At 40.6% G+C, this 19868-nt stretch overlaps 1 protein-coding gene across 11 annotated transcripts in view; it reads left to right on the top strand.

Moving 5' to 3' along the window:
• Nucleotides 1-3652: 3652 nt before the first annotated feature.
• Nucleotides 3653-19868, top strand: part of LOC129727084 (uncharacterized) — a 37448-nt gene continuing 21232 nt past the window's right edge. For 4 of the 11 annotated variants that reach the window (XM_055684517.1, XM_055684527.1, XM_055684518.1 and 1 more), the window contains exon 1: nucleotides 3653-4313. The gene's annotated coding sequence lies outside the window, so the exon portion shown is untranslated. The remainder of the gene's footprint in view (nucleotides 4314-19868) is intronic. The other 7 variants (XM_055684524.1, XM_055684523.1, XM_055684526.1 and 4 more) reach the window with 3 other exon arrangements.

The raw sequence follows: 19868 nt of genomic DNA on the forward strand, positions 1-19868 counted from the left end.
GTGGCACGTCTCCTTCGCGTAAAAAGCGACATTAGTGTACTTCGCTTTGGCAGTGTTAATGGTGAGTCCAATTCTCGCAGCTTCCCTTTCGAGAGTCGTAAAGGCCTCCTCAACTGCTCAACAACGGTTAACACCAGTTATATCAATGTCGTCCGCGAAGCCTAGTAGCATGTGAGACTTTGTGATGATGGTGCCGCTCTGCATACCTGCTCTTCGTATTGCACCTTCTAAAGCTATGCTGAACGGCAAGTTCGAGAGCTCGTCACCTTGCTTCAGACCATCTATCGTCGCAAACGCGTCCGAAAATTCGCCCGCTGTCCTGGCGCATGATGTGAAACCGTTAAGCGTCGCACGTAACCGTTTAATTAGTTTTGTTGGAACCAGGTTCTAGCATTATTTACCACAACTCGTTTATTTACCACAACGGTTAACACCATGACCAAGATGTGTCACCACACCAAGATGTGTCTGCCAGTTGTGTTCTCGAAACTTGTCGAGGATCTGTTTCAAGATAAACATCAGGACCGTCGTAGATCGTCCCACTCGGAAACTGCATTGGTATTCTCCAACAAAAGATTCCTGCAACGGCCTCAGTCACTGGAACAGGATACGGGAGAGAATTTTGCTAGCGGGATTGAGGAAGGTTATGCCTCTATAGTTACTACAGTCGAGTCTATGTCCCTTCTTATAAATAGGGCACATGAGTCCTTCCAACCAGTCCATAAGTAGTTGTTCCTCAGACCATACCCTGAGGATAATCTGGTGAATTGCACTACACAGCTGCTCGCTCCCGACTTTGGAAAGTTCGGCCGGTAAGCCGTCATTTGCAGCGGTTTTGTGGTTTTTTAGCTCTTTGCAAGCATTCTTCACTTTTTCCAATGTTGATGGGTCCACAGTTTGCCAGTCCTCCCCAATTTCTATACTGTTCCCCTCGACGACTCTCCCACCTTCCTCACCGTTCAACACCACTTTAAAATGTTGATTCCAACGCATGGCCACATGCGATTTTAGCGGTAATCAGGTTCCCCTCTCTGTCATTACACATGGCAGGTACTGGCATGATCCGATTCCTGATTCCGTTGATCGTTCTATAGAAGCTCCTCGCCTCGTGCCTGGTGAAGCAATTTTCCGCCTCCGCAGGACGCAATCGTTGTGCTCACGGTTCTTACAGCGGTGAAGCCTCTTTTCGGCAGCTCTTGCAGCCCAGTATTCCTCCCACATGTGACGTGTCACACGATTAGCTGCTACTAACGTGTTGGCGTAGGCTCGGTTTTTCTCTTCCGTCACCTCGAGACACTCAGCATTGAACCACTACGCGTGGTTCCCGTTGTCATGCCTATCACTTCTCGCACTGTTTCGCTGACCGCATCAAAGATATGCTTCCACTGCTCGTTCAGGTCCACTCCAGTTGGTTAATTGATCCGTCTATCAACTTTCTGAGTACACTCTGCAGCAACTCCTTCCGCTGATAACCTCTGGATGCCCAGACGTATCTTCCTCGCCGATCTCGATTTAAATACGTTGGAAAACCGGGCCGCAACATCTACCGCACATCTAGGGCTTCTGAAAAGTGCCGGCCGTCGATCAGCATGTGGTCGATCAGGGAGCTGGTCTCTCCATTGGGGTGTCTCCAAGTGTGCTCACGAATGTTCAGACGTGCAAAACAGGTACTATCTGGCCATTCCCCTGGCCGCGGTGAAGTTCACTAACCTCAAGCCGTTGTCGTTGGTGGTAGAGTGAAGGTTTTCCCTATCAATAACGGGACGAAAGAACTCCTCTCGTCCGACTTATGCGTTCGTATCTCCGATGACGATCTTTATATCGTGTTGTGGGCACTCCATACGTTTTTCAATGAGCTCATAGAACTCCTCCTTCACGTCATCGGTTCTATCGTTTGTCGGCGCGTACACGTTGGTAAGGCTGTAATTGAAAAATCCACCCTTGATCCTCAATACGCCTAGACGGTCATTAATAGGCCTTCACCTAATGACACGCTTCATTTGGTTTCCAAGTAGCACAAAACTGACGCCCCGTTCGCTCTGTCGCTGTTACTGTAGTAGATGTAGTACTTGAAAGTAGTGCCCGCGGTCGGATCAACCGCCCGGAATTCACGATTTCTGGTTTTAGGCCAACGCACCTTTTGTATGGCTGCTACCTTCACTTTTGCCTTCCATAGCTCTCTGGCCAAAATGCGCGTGCTGGTTCGAGCAGAGTCCTAACATTTCAAGAGCCAAGTTTCCAATCGTTGTCTTTTTTCGTTTGCCTGAGTCTATACCGATTGTTCCGATTCGTATCATTCTCTGGATTGTTCGTAGTATGTTTTTTTCAGCATGCTGCCTTACTAGGGCTGCGATACCTAGTCTCGCAACGGGGCTGCCGTCTTGGGTGTAGCTGGCGATTTAGTGCATTCCATAGTTCAGCCGTCCGCTCCGGATCAGTCACTGTTTGAGTCGCCCCTAATCTGGGAAGACGCTCAGGCAAGCTGCTCTCCAAGGAGAACCAAAGAAAAGCAATCTTAACAATTGAGAGAACAAATTATTGATGAACGTGATAAGATTTACCTAATGAGGGACAAGAATCCGAATTTGAAAGCACTTTATGAAACGATTATATGCGTTACCAAGTGGAATGAATACCACTGATTGCTTCCAAAACCGCTTCCAATGTAGTCTTATTCAAACTTCAGCAACACATGTTTCATACATAACCTACTTGGTGTAGGATTGAATCCATCTAACTTAGTCAACACATTTACTCGACCGCTAACGTTTTAATGAACTAAAACGCTAGTGGATATGACCATCCCAACAAAGGACATGAAAGGCAGAAAACGTGCTTCCTTTTACCGGATACTAGTACATTTCCGTTTGTTCCGTTGCGGCATAGTTCTAAAGTACTGCGATCATGAATGGAGAATCATTTCCTATTCCAATTGAAATTAATTGAAAACTGTACATTGTAAACCTACCCAGTTACCATCGACTGCATGATGACCATAAATTTTACTTATCAGTAGGAGTAAAGCTAAAAATTTTAACATATCATTTTAGCGGACATCAATAAAACCAGCTCATTAAGTGCCAATGACATTTTGTGACCATAAATTGGCTTTTGCTCTGTAGTACCGTGTGATAAAGACATCTCACTCTTCTGACCTGCGTCAGCACTTTTTCCTGCTTGTTTCGCATGTGGTCGTTATCAGAAGAAGCAGTAGGTGGAAACGGTTCCTGAAAACGCTTTATCGCAGGATGAAAAATATATCAAATCATGAGTGCACGGATGGCATAACAACAAGAATCATACTGCAGACCATAACATCGAAAAAGCGCATGTTCGTAGACAAGAGAGAACTCCTGTGCAGAATCCGTTACATAGAAGGGGAATCAGTCTATGCTTATCACTGAAACGATATGGGACAAATCCCGATTCACTGTGCAAGTCTCAAAATGCATCAGGGATAGTCGGTTGAACCACGTGAACCTGGCTGTTCGGCTCTTTGTTTATCAACGTTGATATTCAGAAGAAATTGAGAGAAACATCGTAGTTCTAAATTTTCTCTGTTTTTGTCTAGGATACGTTTACTCTTGCTCGTGAGCTTCCTCTCATAAGCGGTCACATCACAGTGCAATTCGAAATAAAATATCCTGGCACTTCCTTGCCAAGCGTTAGTTCACCGTGAGAATTCGAAGCGATAGCTGGTGAGCTCTGGTGTGCTTACCAGTACCAAACAGTTTGATAAAGTGTTTTGCCTTAAAGTCGCACAGATTTGCACCACAGAAAAGAAAGTGGAGAAAGAAAAGTGTTGTACTTGCTCGCTTATGTTTCCCGTCTTCTGGGGGTTTGTTTCTTTCCGGAAGCGTTGAAGTGCACAAGGATACCTCTTGACTTCAGTAGGTGAATACGGGGACGATGGTTGTGAGAGCGGGAGAATAGCTTTGTGTTGCGACCGTATTGGAATAAATTGCTTGATGTGTTAAATCGAATTTGTAAAGATAAGCTGAGTGTCATTGATTGGCTGGACAGCCAATTACCGCTGGTTTGTGTAGTGAATATCAATGCTGGAATACTTGGACGACATCAATTTCTGTGATTTCTGTAATGTATAATAATCAAATACAAGCGTGCCATAAAATGTGTAAAGACTATTAATGAGACTAATTTGAGCATATGTGATAGTTTTTGTGCTAGGGAAGAAACTTGAGGGCGAATAAAAAATTGGTGAAGTAGAACTTGTGGCTCCCATAAACAACAACGATAACAGCAGATAACATTGAACGGGTTTACAGAAAATATGCAAAATAGTCAGATATTTTGTAGGTATCATATATATTACCAATTTGCTCTGATTCGTCACGTTTGATCAGAGGAATACGATTATAACTAGAGAAATAATAATATAAGTAATCAGAATTGGCATTAACATGTGAATTGGAAAAAGATTGTTTCTTGTGTTTGATGTTCTAAAATTGGACTGCTCGGACGCGAGACAAAGCAGCACCACGAAAGCTTTGATGATGGGGGCGCGTGGTATGTGATTGACTAATCTTTTATGGGCGATAGTAGAGCGCACTGGCGCTAATCTTATATGTATCTTTAATTAAATTTTGATATGTTTACAAAACACACTTCTATTACTAATGCAAAATTTTTATTGTTGATTCAGATTTTTTTGGTATAAGACTGAAATATCTATAACAGTTGGTTTGGTGTTAATGTTTTATATGAAACAAAATAAAAGTTGATTCATTAGTTTATTAGTTTATTAGATATCAAGCAATAAAAATATAAATTTATATTCGATTTTTTTCGGAGTTTGATAAGACTATTGAAGTTCAATGATGTTTTTGAAATACTTTGAAAATTTATTTTACAGTACAGTCAGGTTTTTTTATACGCGGATTTTTTACGAGGTTTTTTTTACGCGGATTTTTGAATTAACGCGGTTTTTTTACGCGATAGCGCGCTAATTCAAAAATTTTTTCGCGAATTTCCGAATTAACGTGGGTTTGGAACCAGAAACGTTTATGTGTTTATCTAGTAAAAGACTTAGTCCAAAAAATACTCTCCGCCCACCGAAAGATCCGGAATGACCGTCAAAGAGGACAATTTTAAATACTGGTTCTAGAGCGTCTCGGGTTTTTTCTAAAGCCCTTCTTGCTGGACTACTTTACGCGGATTTTTTAAAAAACGTGGTTTTTTTACGCGGATTTTTTAATTAACGCGGTTTTTTTACGCGGATTTTTGAATTAGCGCGGTTTTTTTACGCGGATTTTTGAATTAACGCGGTTTTTTTACGCGGTTTTTTACGAGGTACGTATCCCCCGCGTAAAAAAAAACCTGACTGTATAACTATAATTTTTAAAATGTTAGAAAAGATTTCTTGCTATGATCTCTATTTTTGTTAGTGCAACAGTTTTCCAGGGTCAAAATCTATTGGTGATTGAAAACAAGAGGAAAAAGAATGGTTATTCAATCACGTAATTACATAGTAGTTACATACATTTTATTTAAATAGCGAAGTAGTATAGTATCGTAAGATATTCACTTGACATGTCAGCTGTGCAACATATTTATAAGTAAGATAATTATTTATTTTTCAAGACGCGTCTGTATTTATACGTTCAGGTGCGAAATTCTAAATTGATACGATAAATCTATTGTCGCTTGTCAAACTGTTATTTCTAGGATTAGGTTCTTAATATTTGACTATCGCATCATTTTGTTTTTTTGCCACCGCTAGTATTTCACTAATTTCACATACAATAACCATTGTAGAGGAATAAGAATTGTTTCCATAATCGCAATACAAAATAACCGTCGAATTTGATATGTTCATTGTACAGTGATATTTTACCTTGAATCTATTTCACTGCTGTGAAATAATAATGGTAATTAATATATCACAAATATTTCTTAATTGTATCTACCCCACATCAAATTGATTGCTATCCTATATGTGGTTGAACTCCCGTTTGACATCTTTCTTATCAAAAGACAACACTTAATGTAATTTAATAAATTGCAATTCTAATAAATTTGTTCATTTTTTCAAAATTCACGCAAACCTATTTTGTTTAATTTTGGCTAATCAAATTAGTTTCTATCGTTAATCGAATACATTTGATGAGTTCGACAAATACACTAATTCATAAGTTTTTACAGCTCACATAATGCTACTGTTATTTAAAAAGTAAACACGACGTACGATGCAATGTGGCTGTTATTGTGTCGTAGTTAAATGCACAACCCTTCTTATATCTGTGCATTGAACTGAAGCAATGAAAGTTGCATCGAACCATACGCCACGTGTACTCTAGCATTCCCTACATAGATAACCAGGGCGATAGGAAAAACTTTTCAAATGCAAGATAATGAGACACTCTCTGCATCCTATTTCTCGACAGTCAGGTGCAACGACAGAGCAAGTGAAGCAAAACTTCACACTAACAAGCAACCTGTGACTTTTTTCACCATCGCATCGTCTGTTGTTGCGTATTCTGTCTGAGAAACTCAAGATCCCAAACAGTGACCGGTTGTGGTGAATACAATTTAAAAATACTTCACGATGACAAAAATATGCCTTTTTTGTATTGACTTCGCACTATTAACAACCAGTTGAAATCATTATTTTCATCGGGACAATTTTTATTCAAATCATAACACTTCATTCGGGAGCCCATAGTGGTCATCACTGGCGCAGGAAACCGCATGTTGCTGATTTCACTAGCTGTTCGCTTTGCTGAGACGAGTAGAAAAACCCAGGTATCTTTTTAGATGTTATTGCTTTTAAAAACAAGGTTAACCTCTGCTCAGCCAGCTAAAACTCATATAATGCTCCTAACTAGTGGAAATTAACCATTTTTCATCATCAGACTGTTTATAGCACGGGGGTCGAATGGGGAGGATTGAGTTTTTTTTTACCCCAGAATCGATCGGCAGGTCCGTCAAAATATTGAAAAATCTATCTTTTTTAGCTTCTGGGAACAACAGAAGCCCTGTGTGTAAGTGTAGTGATCAGGAGTGTGACCTAACAGTCTGCATAAATTTCTCGTTGGCTTTTTTAGGAATTTCATTGTAGACTCTATGTAGAACGAGCTTTTGTCTATCAGCTGTGATTGCTCTGTGATAAAAACATGCACTGATTCATGTTGCAATCTGTTGAAACCAAATCGCTATATTGCAATTCGTATGATTCGAAAATGTTGAAGTGAAATAAACTGTTGACATGACAGACACAACAAGGAATAATGATAAATACCTTGGCCGTCTTAGAATGCGTGGAGATTGATGCTTTTATTTTTTGTGTATAGAGAGAAAATATAGACAAACGAGTCCCATCATTTATTTCCAAGCCTGGGATTCATGCAAAAGTTCTAATAACTCGTAGAAATATACAATGTTCCACCTCATGAACATACAGTTGAATAAAACATACTTTTCGTTAAATCAAAGTTATTTTACCATAAATTCAAAATTAGAACTGCATTTGCGATTTTCTCAGTTGTGAGCATTTCCATATGGGACTTTTATATGCTTTTATGGGCAGTAAATGACATAAAACTGAGGAATATTACGACATTTGGCTACGACACTCACTGTTAGCTGCAACTGTTTGTGTTCAGGTAACTCCTCGACCTTTGAACTAAGTCTGTGTAAAATCCATAAGCTCAAGACTCGAAGTCAAATTCTTCTGGTTTTTCAAAAGCTCACTTATTGGCAAGCCATCGGGAAACTCGATTTTATGTTCAGAGACTGAATCAGACAATATCTTCGCCATTTTGATTTCTATATATTTTCGCACAGAAAGTTCACGCGGTACTTTTTCTAATGACATTCGGTTTGACGTTGCCATGTTCACGTAAATACTACGTGATAAAACATAGTACGCATGTGATTTTCACGTAGATGTTATGTATTTCACATAAATCATGCAAAATGTCAGAAAATGAATAAGTACAGGCAGGGCCGGATTTACGATTGTGGGGGCCCGGGGCCCAGTTATAGTGCGGGGCCCCAAAATAAAACAAAACCATTTTTTTATCTTACGGGGTAAAAACATTTATTTGCTATTGAAAAATTACCAAAAATTTGTTAGAATTTTTTCTTAAGCCCTATTTAGAGTTCCAAGCGAGGTGAAAATCTCATGCAAAACGTTCATTTTTTCACGCTCGTGAAAAATGCAACCTGCAAAAATTTCACTTCGCTTGGAACTGTAAACAAGTTCGATCCAGCGAAATCGAAGGTTGTGGATCTCATCTTTTTCACTTGGGTTTATTTTTTTTCCCGGATGCAAACGCTAGTGAAAAAAGCAGCAGCAAGCGAAAACTTGCGTGCGTTTCTATTCTGTCAGTTGCAGCCAATTTTCACTTCGCTCGGAGTGTAAACTCGTGAGTTTCGCTTCACTTAAACTGTAAACTGCAGACTGGTGAAATACCTGCGTGTTCCACAAACGGGTTTTCACGACAGATTTCGCAAGCGAAAATTTACGCTTTTTCACTTGTCAAATGTTTCACTTCGCTTGGAACTGTAAACTATACTTTACGATTTTTTTGCAGAAAACTTATTGATTAAATAAACAACATTCAACTCCTTCAGTATACTCGTACTCGAAACTTAATAATGCTAAGTTTGACTGTCTTTCATTATTCACAGTGGTACGCACTGTGCGGTATTTTTAATAAGTTTCATCTTCGATTTTTTTTCTTGATACCTAAAAAAAACTACCGCAATTTGAAAAAATTGCGAACCACAGGCAAAAATTTGCACACAATTTGAGAAAGACTGCGCAAATATAAGACGACTCTGACAATAATAGAAACTAGGAAAAAACTACGCACATCTGCAGGTCAATAAAATCTGCACACGAACTCAGAAAATCTGCATTTTGCAAAGCACATTTGGTATCCCTGATTCGGACAAGTTAGCAAAAGCAATGCATTAAAAAACTCGTGGGTTATTTTCTTTCTCTGCTTTACTTCCCATGTGCGTTGGTTCGATTCAAATGGTGTGTTAATGTGTGTCATTCCAAGAGAATCCAAGGTGAACTCTTATGGCTGTAGTTGTGATATTGGCGCTCGCGAAAAAATAAAACTGAAGGAAAGTGTCAGATTGAAATGTTCTGTTCAAATTTTCTTACTGTAAATCAAACTTTTGATTGAATCTCATTTTTTAAAAAAGAAAAAATCTTTTTCTTGATTTGTGGGGGCCCCAAAAATGTGGAGGCCCGGGCCCCCTGGGCCCCCCCATAAATCCGGCTCTGAGTACAGGAAATTTCACGTAACAATAATGCGTCAACAATATTTTTAGTGTACTAAAATATACAGTGCCTATAGTTGTAAATGGCTACGGGGCACCAGTGATAAACACCAAAAAAATCTCCGACGTATTGATCGGAACTTACGTGACGTATTTATTGGATGCCATTACCGTTCCAACTGTGCCTTGCGGTGAAGAAAACTATCATCAAATGACATGATTCGGTGCTAATTTCGAATGACACACTCAAGGAAAAGAATGTGTCATAATATGTGTCACTTTTTCCGTCAATTGGGGCCTAAAGCTTTACACTTTTTTTTAATTTTCAAGTATCGGGTTAAAAAGTGTAATTTTCTGAGTAAAACAAGAGTTTTTAAAAATGTTTATGTAATTTGTGTTCATCATGAGCTAGTGCTCTTCTGAATCTCATTTAGTATGCATTTCATGTGAGTGAAAAATTCATCTACTGTTGAAGTAAAAGGCATTTGACACGTTTATGCAACGTATAATTTGCAATTAACTCTCCCGATCGGTCTCAAGGTATGATGCTGGTCTAACAAGCCAATTGTCGTAGGTTCGAGTCTCGGCTCGGGAGAGACTGTTAGTGTCAGTCGGATCGTAGTGCTAGCTTCACAATTGTCCTGTACACTACACAGTTGGCTGCGAAGTAAATGGAAGGTCAAGTTTTTAATCGGAATGTAGCACCAAGGTTTTGTTTTGCTTTGCTTTAATAATTTCCAATTATTACTCTAATTTATATGAGATAGGAAATGGTTTTCAGAAATTATCGGAGTATATTGTGTAATAAATCGCTCGGGAATGCAAATTTGTTCATTCTTAAATAAATAAAACGTCATAAAAACTGATAAGTGTTGCGACATTTGATGGCGATAGTTACTGTTCGCTCACTAGCATAGCGTGGCAGAGACGGAGGGGCGGTCCGCCCCGGGTGTCACTCTCTAGGGGGTGATACCCATGAGGAAAATTTTCATACGTGTCACCTTCAAAAGGGTGACATCCGTGAGATTGATTATCAATTAGGTGGAGGTTGAGCTGCAATTCTCAAAAATTGTATAAAGTTTTCGAAAATGAGTAGATTTAGTTCAATTGAAAACGAGCGTGCTAACTCTCACATTTTTATATAACAAGAAGATTTCACTGCAACCTGGTGGGGGTAACACCCAAGGGCAAAGGGGTAACACCCAAATTTTCCGCCCTGGGTGTCACCCGGTCACGCTACGCCACTCTGTCCGCTGCAGATGTTTGTGCTCAGGTAGCAGCTCCATCTCTGAACTGAAGCTGTAAGCTCAAGGCTTGATATTATTAGGATTTTCCGAAATTTCATTTATTGACAAGCCATTGAGTAATTCTGCTTAATCTTTTGACACTGAATCCGACAACAGCTTCGCTATTTTGATTTCTGGATATTTCCGCACAAAGAATTCACGCGATACATTCTGTTTGGCGTTGTCAAGTTCACGTAGATGGTGATGATGATGATGATGATGGTCCCGCCACATACCCCTACAAAGGTTTGAGCTGGACGATTTATCTATAGATAATTAATATAGTCACATTTAAATCAGTTATACAAAAAAAAAAAAACGAACTGATTTTACCTCCAGATATAAACTTTTTCAAAAACTGTTAACTTGATTCAAATCGGTAAAAATGTGAAAAGCTATAGAGCTACACAAAACCAGCACAGGGTTTTCATGACCTTCAGCCAGACTAACCACAACTACTTCATGATTTTTCTCTAAGCATTATTAAAGAATCCATTTATATCTGAATTCCGCGCGCGAGGCTCAAACTTATGCAGTCACTTTTTATTATTTTTTAAAGCTACAACAATATAAAGGAAAAAATCCATCATCACCACCGTGACGAACACAGTAGTTTTTGTTAATTCATTACATATTAAAAAAGATCTAATATAAAATATGAATAAAATTTTACAACACAATCAGATCCGTTCGTAAAAACTTCGTCAGTTACATGCTTCAATAAAACAATAAATAAATAGATAGGTTCCAAAAATAAATAGTTCGTCCAAATTAAATCCGTTGTTTAAACTTCGTCAGATACACTCTCGTCATTTTATAAAAGTTTTAATTTTCGTTCTGTACAACAGAAACTTTCACGTGTGAAATACATTGTCTCTTGAACTCCGCAAGCGTTGGTGCACGTTTAACATGTTTTGGCATCGAATTGAAAAAATTTATACCTTTATAAAACAATGAATTTTGTGAAGCTCTTGTTAGAAAGAAAGGTGTTCTTATTTCATCCGCGTTTCTAGTGTTATATCTATGAAAATCTCTTCCTCTTTCAATTCGATCACACAAATATTGAGGTAGCAAACCATTAATTATTTTAAAAATGAACACCATAGACAAATAAACAATTCGTTGCTTCACGGATAACCATTGCAAAGCGTCCAACATAAAAGCAGAGGAAGTTAATCTTTCACAATTTAAAATCAAACGCATTATTCTATTCTGCAAACGCTGTAACCTCAATAATTGTGTGTTATTGGCCAAAAACAAAAAGGTGGGGCAAAAATCCAAATGTGGAGAGATGATTGACTAGCTGTGTTTTACTACTAATCGTTAATTCGTTTTTCAAACGGCATAGAATTCCATACTTTTTGGCAATTTTCTTGATGACATTGTCAATGTGAGCGTTGAACTTTAGGTTGTCATCAATAATCATGCCAAGATATTTAATCTCCCGAACGCGACCAATTGCCTCATCATCAATCAAAACAGAGACATCGTCATTTACAACGGTGCGCGAGAAAATCATATATTTAGTTTTATCTATATTTAATTTCAATTGCTTATACTTCAACCATCTGGTACGTGATAAACCATGATATACATGTAATTTTCACGTAGATGTTATATCTGTCACATAAATCATGCAGAATGTCAGAAAATGAGTATAGGAACTTTCACGGAACAATAACGTGCAAAATATTTTGAGTGCAATATTATGTTATGATGGAGGTTGTTAAACTTCTAGTTCAATATATATTTCCATTGAATCAAAACTAGTGCAATAGACATTTTCATTCAACTAGTTTTAATTTGATGGAAACATTCATTGAACCTATGAAGTCACTGGGACCGAATGGCATTCTACGAATCTTCCTGAAACAATCGGACGGAGTCATCATGTCCGAACTCATCAACCTTTTTCAAGCCAGCTTAACCCTGGGACACATTCCGGTCGGCTGGCGAGACGTTAAGGTGGTGTTTATACCAAACTCGGGTAAAAGAGGTAAGACATTGTCAAAGGTTTTCAGGACTATAAGTCTGAAATCAATGCTTTTCAAGTTGATGGAGAGAATTGCGGATAACTACATCTGCAGCGAGTTTCTGAACGATTTGCCCTTGCATAAACATAAATATGGTTTGACAACCTCCTCTATATGTCAAATATATTCGCCTTTGCCGCTCGTGGAAACCTGGATAACAAATAGGGAACCTAGAGGTATTTCTGTGTCTTCGAAACCCGTTAACACACTTTTCATGAAAAAGATTTGTGGCCGGAAAGTGGAAAAAGTTGGTTTTTTTTGTTAAATTTTTTAAAGTAAAAGACCTCATGACTATTTAATTGTTGATATGTTTCGTATTTGTGTTGGACACCTTAGAATTTCCCAGATAATTCATCTAAGTTATCTATAAGAGAGCTTTGATTGTTTAAATATGTATTCAATAGGAACAAAATATTAAAACGCTGACAGCACATTTACGTTTAAAAACTACGAGGATAGAACTCCATTAAAGATTACCTCTTATCTGCTCCTGATTTTATTTTGTTGCCTACAGGATTGAGATTAAAGGGTTGCAGAGATTTGTGAAACTTTGGTAGGTTGTTTAAAAGCCTGTGAGTTTTTTTCCATGTTGTTTTTTGATTGCCAAGAACTATTATCGATGTGGTAAACAGTAATTCATAGAAAATATTCTTTTCTACATTTTCAATAACTATCCCATGCTGCAAAAATGTTTCCGTTTCGAATATTTTAAAAAATATTGAAAATTTACGGAAAATTAATAAACCTAACTGGTATTCCTGATGGTTCCTGAGCTATAGGTTTTCGAAGTAGTTGATATTGAAGTAAATCAAAAAATAGAAAAGAAAGTATGAAATACTGAGAATGTTTTGAGATAGCAAAAAAAAAATCGAATGCATGGGATTGTTGTTATTTGTTTTTAACATAGCGACTATTTTTTTTTCTTCATCTATAATTTATTTGACACGGCACAATTACAATTTAATGTTTAACGGCGCCAATTATATCTGGTAGCTTACTTTCTAAAGTATCTTAATAACTAAAAGCAAATTTTTTATCCTCGCTGCTGACTACGGGCTGAAACTAAATCTAAATTAAAGCTAAAATGTTTTGCATTAAAAGCACTGATTTGTTGTTTGATGGTTTTCCATCGCCATAGGTAAGCAGCATATTGAATATGTTCCGCTGCTGGGCCAAGATATTACGGACTGGCATATTGGGTTGTCTCCCTCGGGACCTGAGAGTATCGTGCGGGTCTAGTTGCTGTTTCCGGATCCGGGGTCTTAACGTGTTCTTGTCGTTTGGTTGGATGTAGGCGGAAGGGAATAGGATTAAACTGGGGCGTGGATGGATCTCAGGAAAACGTATATAAGGGACATGTAGGATAGGTCACGGTTCGCCAAGACATCACGAACAGGAACAGCCGGCTGCCTACTTTCGGCCTGCTTCCCTGCTATTAATTTAGACCTGGCGTCACGGTGTACAGGGCATGACCAAACCACTTGCTCTATGTCGTGATAACCCTCACCACAGGCACAGATACCACTTTCCCTGAGCCCAACACGACGGAGATGCGCGTCAAATCTATAGTGATTGGACATAAGCCGGGACATCACGCAAATGAAATCCCGACCTACATCCAACCCCTTGAACCACGGGTTCGTCGACACCTTGGGGAATATGGAATGTAACCACCTTCCCAGTTCCCCTCTGGTCCAAGAATTTTGCCAACTGATGATCGTATTCTGACGTACAAGTGCGAAAAATTCATTAAAGGCAATTGGTAATAAATATCACCGTTTGTTGCGCCCACCTTAGCCAAAAAGTCCGCTTTCTCATTGCCCGGTATCGAGCAGTGAGAAGGGACCCACGCTAAGGTAATCTGAGTAGATTTTTCGGATAAAGCACTCAGATGTTCCCGTATTTTCCCCAGGAAATACGGAGAGTGCTTAATATCTTTCATCGATCGGAGAGCCTCAATGGAACTGAGACTGTCCGTAAAGATGAAATAATGGTCCTTGGGCATTTTTTCGATAATCCCTAGGGTGTACTGAATTACAGCTAATTCTGCGACGTAAACAGAAGCAGGATTGTCGAGTTTATGGGAGACGGTTAAATTGTTATTGAAAATACCGAAGCCAATGGACCCATCAAGAAGTGATCCGTCAGTGTAGAACATATTGTTGCAGTTGATGTTTCGATATTCATTGGAAAAATTTTTGGGGATCTGCTGCACGCGTAAATGATCCGGGATTCCACGAGTTTCTTCTATCATGGTTGTATCGAAAAACACGGTAGAATCAGAAGTATTTGATAAGTCGACACGATTTGGGATATTCGGAGAAGGGTTAATATTTTGGGACATGTGATGGAAATACAATGTCATAAAACGGGTTTGAGAATTAAGTTCGATTAACCTTTCAAAATTTTCAATCACGGGACGGTTCAAGACCTCACATTTGATAAGAATACGAGAAGACAGGCTCCAGAAGCGGTTTTCAATGGTAGTACTCCATCTAAGACCTCCAAACTCATCGTATGGGTCGACTGCATGCAACCTAAGGCGATACGCAAACAACGATATTGTATTCGCTCCAGTTTGATCAGATGTGTGTTTGCTGCGGAGCGGAAGCAGAAACACCCGTATTCAATAACAGACAATATCGTTGTTTGATAAAGCCTTATAAGGTCTCCTGGATGGGATCCCCACCATTGTCCGGTTATTGTACGAAGAAAATTCACTCTTTTTTTTTATTCTCGCTTATTTTCCGTCGGTCTTGTTCCTTCACTGTTGTGGCCAATCACCGACGCCCCGGGAGGCGACTCCACACCCAGGACCCTAACTCACGACCCGTTTACTAACGGACCGGCGCCAACGGCTTTACTTCCTCATGCGATGAAAGGCGTGATCCCAGAGATTTTTCGCCTCAGAAAATCTCCCGATGTCGGCTAGGATTGAATCTAGACCAGTTGGGTTGGTTGTGAGTGGATCACGCCACCTCACAACCATCGACACCTATGTCGGCGGTGGGATTCGAACCCAGGCGTCGAGCGTGGTTGGCGGAGACGTTACCAACCACACTAGGCCCCCGCTCAAATTCACTCTTTGTTGACATTTTTTCATCAGATACCTCACGTGACAACCCCAGGTGCCTTTAGAGTCGAACCAGATACCAAGATATTTGTGTACCAAAACCTGAGAAATCGTTTTACCCATTAATTGTGTTTGAAGCTGAGCAGGTTCATGCTTCCTAGAAAAAACTACTATCTCAGTCTTCTCCGGAGAGAATTCGATACCTAGCTGTAAAGCCCAAGCAGACAAATTGTCCAAAGTATCTTGCAATGGTCCTTGCAAATCGGCAGCTTTGGCTCCTGTAACAGAGATTACACTGTCGTCTGCAAGTTGTCTTATCGTGCAGGAATTTGCCAGACATTCGTCGATGTCATTTACATAAAAGTTGTAAAGAAGGGGGCTTAAATATGAGCCCTGGGGAAGACCCATGTAGCTAATGCGAAAAGTTGCCAAATCGCCGTGCGTAAAATGCATGTGCTTTTCGGACAACAAATTGTTTAAAATTGGAGAAAATCCTTGTCGGTGAAGTTTACCCGAAAGAATGTCAATAGAAACGGAATCAAAAGCCCCCTTAATGTCCAAGAACGCAGACGCCATTTGTTCTTTGCGAGCATACGCCAGCTGAATATCTGTTGAAAGCAGCGCAAGACAATCATTCGTCCCTTTGGCACGGCGGAAGCCAAATTGAGTATCCGATAGTAGGCCATTTCATTCGACCCAATGGTCTAAACGACGGAGTATAATTTTTTCCATCAATTTCCGGATACAGGATAGCATTGCAATCGGCCTATAAGATTTGTGATCAGAAGCTGGTTTCCCTGGTTTTTGGATGGCCATCACCTTCACTTGCCTCCAATCCTGCGGTACAATGTTTTGCTCCAGGAACTTATTGAACAAGTTCAACAAGCGCCTCTTGGCATTGCCGGGTAGATTATTCAACAAGTTGAATTTGATTCTATCTAACTCAGGCGCGTTATTGTTACAGGACAGGAGGGCAACTGAAAATTCTGCCATCGTAAAAGGTGATTCTATCGCGTCGTGGCCCGGAGACGCATCGCGAACAATATTTTGCTCAGGAACAGAGTCCGGACATACTTTCCTGGCAGAATCAAATATCCACCTACTTGAAGACTCCTCGCTTTCGTTGACCGTTACGCGATTCCGCATTCTTCGGGCTGTGTTCCAAAGAGTGCTCATCGATGTCTCAATACCGTAAATAGTCGCCAGGTATACCTCCCTTCTGGTAGGCCAAAAACGCGTCGGATCTTTGCGTGTAGACATCGGAGCACTCTTGGTCCCACCACAGAGTGGGAGGCCGTTCTTTAATCGTTACGCCGGGATATTTCTTCGTTTGGGCTTGCAACGCGGCGTCGAGAATCAAGCCCGCGAGGAGGATGTATTCTTCAAGTGGTGGATGATGTTGAATCGAATCGACCGCTTTTGAAATCATTTCCTCGTATAGCTTCCAATCGACATTCCGTGTGAGGTCATACGGAATGTCAACTGGTCGCATGCGAGTTGACCCGTTATTAATTGAAATAAGAATAGGCAAATGGTCGCAACCGTGAGGATCGAGGATTACCTTCCATGTGCAATCCAACCGTAGCGACGTCGAACATAAGGATAGATCCAAAGCGCTTGGGCGCGCTGGAGGTTTCGGGATACGTGTCATTTCGCCGTTGTTTAAAATAGTCATGTCGAAGTCATCGCAAAGGTTATAGATTAAAGAGGAGCGGTTATCATTGTAAGGGGAACCCCAAGCCACGCCATGAGAGTTGAAGTCTCCCAAAATCAAACGTGGCGAGGGAAGAAGTTCTAATAAATCAAAGAGCAGCCGTTGCCCAACCTGTGCTCTGGGAGGAATATATATTGAGGCAATACAAAGCTCTTTACCTTGTATTGTCATTTGACATGCGACAACTTCGATGCCTGGAATCGAGGGGAGGTTAATACGATAGAAAGAATAGCACTTTTTAATCCCTCAAAGTACTCCTCCATATGGGGTGTCTCGATCAAGGCGAATAATATTAAAATCATGGAAGTTGAGATCAATATTTGAAGTAAGCCAAGTTTCACAAAGGGAAAATGCATCGCATTTGTTTTTATTTATCAAAACTTTAAACGAATCAATTTTTGGTAAAATACTTCTACAATTCCACTGTAAGACAGAGATAGAATCCTTCATATACGCAGTTGAATTAGGCATCGAAGGATACAATCGCTGCAAGGAGGGGCCATTGGGCAGTCAACTGCTTCAAAAATGATCTAACTGTTGGAAGGAATGCTGTTAGAAAAATTTTAATTGGATCGGGTACATTGAAAGTTTCAAAAATCCAGTCCACAATGTCGGAAAATTTCACTAATCCAGAGTTTGTTTCATCAACTGGGAGTGCAAAAGGAACAACTGGGGTTTTTGATGTTCCTGGCAATGCTGGGAACTCCTTCTGGGACTTTAAATTTGCAAGCCCAGGAGGAGTTTGCTTCGGTTTTTCCGCAGCACTGTTTGGTTTGTTTGTAACTTTCATTTCACTTTGAGAAATCTTAGGACCTTTTCTGGGAAGTTTAGGAGAGGAAATATTTTTCCTCTTTCTAGACTCCCCAGGATTGGCGTAAGAGGTTTCATCAGAGGACAACAGATCAAAAGGGTTTGATGTAATGGGAGAAGTGGTAACGGTCTTCTTCAGCATCTCAGCGTAAGAACGCTTCGGACGCTCTTTGAGAGACCTCTTTATTTTATCCCTGCGCTGCATGTACACCGCACATGTCGAGAGCTCATGCTGACTCTCCCCACAGTGAATGCATTTTTCAGCATTTTTACTGCAGGAATCATCCGCATGATTCTCCCCACACTTGCCACAACGTGCCTTATTGCAGCAGTAGGCGGCGGTGTGGTCTAACTGCTTACAATTCAGGCAGTTCATGACGCGAGGCACATATAATCGCACAGGGAGACGAACCCGGTGGATCGAGACGTGGCTTGGTAGCGCTGACCCGGTGAACGTAACTCGAAACGAGTCTGACGGAGTGTATACTGTTTTGCCACCGATGATCGATGCTGACCGCAATTGCTTGCAGTCGAGCACCTTTACATCGGGACAGGTTTTGTTCTTAAAGCACCCTTTGGCACTTTTCAGTATACACTCGACGGACAGACTCGAATCGGTTATGACACCGTCGATCTCCACGACTCGTGTGGGTATGTAAACGCGATACTCGCGTGTGAAGAGCTCAGAGCAAGCTATATCGTTGGCCTCTTTCAGGTTACTGACCATGACACGGAGCTTGTTAGGCCGGACCTTGGAAATTTCGGTCACGCCCTTGTACTCCTTCGTCAGGTCTTTAGAAATCTGCAAGAGGTTCAACTGTTTCGATTTCGGTCCCGCCTTTGGCCGAAAATAGACAGTATAGCTGCCCTGGGCTCCGTCTGGGTAAAGCCTGGGGCGAGGGGGGACTGAAGAATGAACAGGGGAGGGGGTAACAGAAGAGTCATGGTCAGCGGGGTTCGGGGATGGTGGCGCGGGAGGCGAGGGATCTACATCCATCCCGCTAAGTCTAGCGCACTAGCGCCGACAAGAGCACGTACCTTTTTACTTCTCCCTTCCAGTAAGGTTGGTTGTCCGATCGTTCGAAGTTGCAGCCGTTACAGCCAGCAGCACCAATACAGCAGCACCAAACAGTCACCAGCAGCGAGCCAGGTGTGAGATCACTCCACACAGCGATACAACTCAACTGTCAACTGATAGCTTCTCTTTTTCCTTTTTTTGTGTCTCGTCCACTGCTGTAGCACAATTCAGCCAGCAGCCAAATCGGCTTACGCCCCAGCTGGCAGTCACGATGCGAAACAGTTGCACAAAGGCGCGACCTTGAACCCGGATTTATTTCACTCGACCTGGCAAACAATGCCAATACTTGTTCACACGTCTTTTGTTTTATATTCTATCGGAGCGATCACCAAACACGTCCGATACTGATGCGTGTTCGGCACAGAATGAACATAGCGACTTATAAACTTAAACAACTTTATCATTGTTAATTCTAATATGCGTACAAAACTCAATTATGCAAATGAATTTCACCTGAAAAGAAAACAAGTTATCACATTTGTGTTTCCTATTAATACTCCTCTAATTTATTCAACGATTTTACATCCCATTTCTCTTTCACGCAACCCAAGTCTTCATCCGTTCCATTTTCCCTTACCCCCAACAATGATGTAGCTATGTCATAATTCAAAACAACAAC

Source organism: Wyeomyia smithii, chromosome 3 (assembly GCF_029784165.1).
Source record: "Wyeomyia smithii strain HCP4-BCI-WySm-NY-G18 chromosome 3, ASM2978416v1, whole genome shotgun sequence".
In the NCBI taxonomy this organism is placed as follows: domain Eukaryota; kingdom Metazoa; phylum Arthropoda; class Insecta; order Diptera; family Culicidae; genus Wyeomyia; species Wyeomyia smithii.